This window comes from Musa acuminata, chromosome BXJ3-11 (assembly GCF_036884655.1).
Source record: "Musa acuminata AAA Group cultivar baxijiao chromosome BXJ3-11, Cavendish_Baxijiao_AAA, whole genome shotgun sequence".
In the NCBI taxonomy this organism is placed as follows: Eukaryota; Viridiplantae; Streptophyta; class Magnoliopsida; order Zingiberales; family Musaceae; genus Musa; species Musa acuminata.
Window position 1 is genome coordinate 26,330,646 of NC_088359.1, and position 6,170 is coordinate 26,336,815.

A 6,170-nucleotide genomic window follows, 5' to 3' on the forward strand; every position below is an offset into this window, starting at 1 on the left:
TGTAATTTTTTACATGACAGAGTCATTTGCAAAGTCGATAAACTTTTGAAACGATGAAAACAGGATCAGTTTTATTAAATTTGCCCTTTTGATTATAAATGTTGATTTGCAATGTGCTATGATTATTGTTTGTTTTTGAGTTTTTTTTTTCTCTTCAATTTGCCTAGAACATTGGAACTGCTAAATAGAGTGAATTTCTGGTTTTTTTCTTCTATTTCTCCAATATTCTCAATGGCTTTATCCAAGAACAATCTTACCATCTCCCAGTCTGCATTGCATATGTCATCATGCAACATATACGAATCTTGCAAGCTCTCAAACCTGTTCATTATCCCCCTGTATAGAATGCATACAAATGTTGCCGTATGCAGAACTCAACTCTAAATAGGATATTTATAAGCTAAAGGAAAATAATTGAAAATTATTATATTTCTTTGAAAAACAAAAGAAGAGTTCTCAGTGATACTCATCTTTTAAACGGTATGACTGCATTCACATTTATGTCATTCTTTGGATTTAGCACTGTTTAATTACACTTAATTTTGAAGAAGACCCCTAATCACTCATGCTGTTAAAGTATGGCCTCAAGTGTAATGATCTCTTTTTAATGCATTTGACACTTGTTTGGCATCTTATCCAAATCATCAACTCGAAAGTTAACTTAAGTTTCGGAGAGATTTTGTCAGGCATACACCCCCACATATTTTTGCACAATCTTGCTCGACAATACTAATACTTCATACCGAGACTAACATGAAGTAGGACCTTGAATGTTTCGAATCAACATGTTAGTCAAACAATTAAGAAACGCTTATTCCATTATATTTCAAGAAAATCATATTGATCCCTCTAGAACTAATAAGAATGATCTATAGCTCTCCCCATCTTCCCAATTCTTGAACTCATTGTTTTCCATTGATTATTCCATGGCATAATTACCCATCATTCACTCCCACCTACTATCGTAATTTTCTATCGAAACATTCAATAAACTGACCTAACAAGTTCAAACTTGGGACAACAATTATTCAAACTATCATTTTGTTCCTTTCCTAGCTTGCCTAGTTGGCACAACATAGATCAATGGCCACATCCCCTATTCATCCATCCATGGATATCAACACTTAGTAATATCATTGAGTCATACCTTTTATCGATTGAGACTCCTTAGGACGTGTAATTACCTTTGAGACAATTATACATTATCTTATTTTCTAGAGTTAAAAAAATTATATTAAATTTTATATAATTATAAAAAAAATAAAATATTTAATTTTATTTATTTTAATATCATCAATTTTATTGACGAAACATATAACATGTTGATGCATGAATGACATGTCAAGATTTTTTTTATTTTGATCAATATATTTAAAAATTTTATATTAAAATCTATATAATGATTAAAAATTAAACCATAGTATCGCAATCAAATTGAAAACCCCCATTCCTCCCACCCCACAACCCCACCCCCATCTGGATGTGGTCACAGAGCGAAGCGAGATTGCAATCCAAAGCTCGAAGCTCTCCGTTGCTCCCATCATTATCGGACGGCAGAGGCTGGGGGTGGGCTGGCGGTGGGGGCAGCGGCTGTTGCGACGGCTGCGCGGACGATGACGACGGGACCATGGCCATCTCGGACGATCGGCGTTAGGAGAGGAGGCGGCGCGGTCTAGAGCGAGCCGGCGGAGGGGGTTCCGTCGATCGCGCCGCCTGCCTCTCCGAATGCCCAATCTTCGGGGAAGATGCGAGCCATCGAGGCAATCGCTATCTCCGACTGTGGGAGAGTTTGGAGTGGCGGTAGCGGAGGGTCGAGTAGTAATTGGAATGGGGAAGAAAAGGAATCGGGAGGCTGTGGAAGGGTCGCGAAGAGAAACCTTCTTCGTAAGTAATATCGTTGTTGGCGATTGCTTGTTACGACCGTAAATTCCGTGCTATGAGGGATACTCTTTTTACCACCGTAAAATATTCCTAAAAATTTATTTTTGGATCTTTATAATTTTATAAAAATTATATAATTTCATATCCCTCCTCAAAAAAATTATATTTGGATCTTTATAGTCATGCAAGAAAACCTATAATTTCATCTATTCTAATATCATTAATTTTATTGATAAAATAAAAAATAATTTTAATATTTTAATTTATGGTAACAGACGGTGTTGGTAGTGGTAGTCGGTGGTTGTTGTGAATGAGAAAACCGATGATGAAAGGTGAGGATCGCTTTGCATCTATATTGACGCTGATGCAGTTGTCAAGCGATCCTTTTGCTTCTCTGAATTTGTATCGGTATTGATGCAATTATCGAGCGGCACCGCTTGACAACTATGTCAAAACTGACGTAAATGCAAAGCGACACCACTTTGCATCTACATCAGCACCGATGCAAATGTTGAGCGACCCTTTCGTCACTATACATCTGCTTTAGCGTCGATGTAGTCACCAAGCAACGAAATGATCGCTTGACATCTGCATCAATGGCTCTTGGATTGATGCTGACGTAGATGCAAAACGATGAAAGAGCCATTTGGGTGACTATTGTGGATGAGGAGAATGACGACAAAATGTTAGGGTCACTCTGCATCTACGTCGACACTAACGCAATTGCTGAGTGATCCTTTCGTCGCTCTGCATATGCATCAGTATCGACGCAGATGCCAAGTGACAAAAGGGCTATCGATGCAAATGTCGAGCGTCGTCGCTTTGCATCTGCATCGGCGTTAACGTAGATGCAAAGTGCTATTGATGATGCAGGTGTAAAGCATCGAAAGGGCAACTCGACAACTGTGTCAATGTTGACGCAAATGCAAAGCAGCCCTCGCATCTCACTACCGTTCTCCTCATCCACAATAATCACACGTGGACCCCAACGACGTCGTTATCTGTCACCACCGACACCGTCCTGACACGGACTTAGCTGGTTTTGCCTAAGTCGTGCGGCACCCTTGCGTGTCCGTCCGCAAAGGTCAGCCTCCCCGAAGTCTCCCATTGTCCCTTAGGACCACCAAAAGAGAGAACGGGTTAGAGAGAACGCCTCAATCGGGATCCACAAGCAAACATCTCCGAAAAACACTTCATAGACAATGCAAATTACAAACAGACTTTACAAGCTCTGAACAGTGGCACAACAAAGGGTAAAATGGTCCATTACAGACCGAAAAGCTCTCGCACGTGTCCACATGACACAACCTTTATTTACAAGCCTAAAGAGGCCACCAACCTAACTCAAATGGGACTTTGAAGTCTTCGGCCGCCCCTCTATATACTGTACAAGGCATGAACATGCCAAAAGACACGGACACACATAAGCATTACATCGAACATCTTGTTTAGAAGTTTGTCCATGACATTCTCCCCCACTTATCCCTTCGACGTCCTCGTCGAAGCCTTTGTGAACACTGCAACTCTTCGCCTTTGCTGAGTCTTCAATCTTCTGCTCCAGCTGCAATGCGCCTCCTAGCTCTCGGCTGCTCTCCGCTGCTGTTTTTGAGTAGTCGAACCTTTGATCCGCCATGCTGCTTCAACTCGCCAATGACTCTGACTCTAGTGTGGGGTTGGCTGAGTTGTAATGATCCTCGTTGATTCCTGCGGATCCACTAAAATGAAGGAAAAAACCATCCTTACTACGCCATTCTCCCCAAGATTCCTCATGCTGCTTGAACTGGTTGGATGCTTGTTGGAGCTTTAACGAGCATCGTCTCGCAAACTTCTGAAGTTTTGGGTCCTTCCTCCACAAAATCTGCTCATTGACTCTTCTTTCAGTTAGTTGTCACATCCAAGTAGGTTCGCATCACTTCCGCTTTTGATTGGCATTTCGTTGGGAAATGAAGCGGACAATCTACTCTCAGTAGCACTGATCACCGTTGGTGAGGATTTGACAACTATTGTCTTCCATTATCTTCGAAGGGTCTTTGAACTTGTGCAGAGCTCCTCTGCTGGATAGATAAGAGAATTGGGGTACTCGGTTTCACCCATCCTCTTAAGAGTTGAGAAGGCAAAGGTTACTTGACTTCGCCCGCCTCCTCGAGGTTGTACTTCATGCATCGAGTTGGTTAATGGCCTTCGCCTGCTCTTTGCTCACACTTTTGAAGCACTTGAAGTGTTTGCACTCCTTGCGTTGAGTTAGCTACTGTGATTCACCTTCTCAATGCCATCGAACTTCTGGAATGCGGGAAGTTTTCACCCCAACTTGGAGTAATTCTCGGATAGATGAGGTCGCCTCTGGGATTGTACCGTCTTCTCCATCAACCCTGCCGCCTACTCCACTGAGTAGCAAAGATACAGCACCGCGTACTGCTTGCTTCGTTCCTTGGTCGTGCACTCTTGCATGACCAGAAGTCCTTCACTTACGGCTATCTTGATGAGAAACTTGTTGACACCGGTCTTACGAAGTTTCTTGGCCTCTGCCCTTCAGCCTTATCTCGGTACTTGGAGATTGCCTCTGCATGCTCCACCTCCTCGGCCCCTTTCACGACCAAGCGCTCTCCCTCCATGAGAGCAAGGGATCAATGACTTTCACAGAAGTCCCGCCTCTGCGGTACCATGGCGCTGCCATGCCCATGGCCCTACTATCCGTCGCCTCGCATCTGAATCCCTTTTCTTCACGATCAGTAGAGATGTCTCCGTGGCACTCCTCTGAGTCCACCTCCATTCTAACTGATTGCTTGACTTTGGGTAGCTAAGTCCCTCTGGACTCGTCGTTGCTTCCTCGCCCCTTTCGACCCCCTGCTCCAACACCTCCGTGTTCTCCAAGCAGTCTGTTTGGTCGATGAAAAGACAGACTGCAACTCCCATGCATGGCCTCTGCCATCACGTTGTAGGGTTTGCACCGATTCTGTTCTCCTTAGCTTCCTTGGTAGCAACGTCCGCTTACTCGACCTTGTCCTCTGAATTGTCGGGCTCCCTTAAGCGAATATGAGCTCTGGAGCAGTCCAACTCTCCAGCTGCTTCGATCACACCTCTGCATGATCAAGTTCCTCCCATGTAACTCACTGGTACTTGCATTCGAACTTTTCCCTTGGTGGAACCCAGCCCCCATATGCTGATGACCAAGGTTTTCATCTGATGCAAAATTCGATGCACGCACGGAAGACCCGCCTCTGCAGTACCATGGCCTTCACTCCTTGAATCCATAGCCCTTCTTGAGATGTCTCCGTGGCACTCCTCTGAGTCCACCTCCATTCTAACTGATTGCTTGACTTTGGGTAGCTAAGTCCCTCTGGACTCGTCGTTGCTTCCTCGCCCCTTTCGACCCCCTGCTCCAACACCTCCGTGTTCTCCAAGCAGTCTGTTTGGTCGATGAAAAGACAGACTGCAACTCCCATGCATGGCCTCTGCCATCACGTTGTAGGGTTTGCACCGATTCTGTTCTCCTTAGCTTCCTTGGTAGCAACGTCCGCTTACTCGACCTTGTCCTCTGAATTGTCGGGCTCCCTTAAGCGAATATGAGCTCTGGAGCAGTCCAACTCTCCAGCTGCTTCGATCACACCTCTGCATGATCAAGTTCCTCCCATGTAACTCACTGGTACTTGCATTCGAACTTTTCCCTTGGTGGAACCCAGCCCCCATATGCTGATGACCAAGGTTTTCATCTGATGCAAAATTCGATGCACGCACGGAAGACCCGCCTCTGCAGTACCATGGCCTTCACTCCTTGAATCCATAGCCCTTCTTGCCGTCGTGTTGTTCACCGAAGTGGAGCTCCCAGTAGCTCCCGATCATACCTCCATATGATCTCATCCCTCACGGGACTGATTGTGTGTATCGCATTGCCACGAACTATTCCACCACGATCCGCTGCACCATGTCGCCTCCTGGTGACATCTCCATTGCATTCTGATCCTTGTGGAATAAACTCGAATTGTGAACCCTCCATGTGTGGCCTCTGCCAATACATCGCAGGGTCCCTTCCACCTTCGATTTTGTTCGCTCCTCTGGCAATCGACCTTCATCCACCCACTCCTGGGTCACACCTAGATGAAGCACCGCTCTAGGACAGTCCGTCGCCTAGTAGCTCCCGAAGTCCACCGACTTCACTGTAATTTGTGCACCATTGTCTGGATCCTGGGCCTCTGCCCCTACCAGCACAATCTCCGCTGCGCACCGCTTCCTTCCTAGCAACTCGAATGGCAACACTGTGGCATATTCTTCAAGAGTACCCGCCTCTGCGT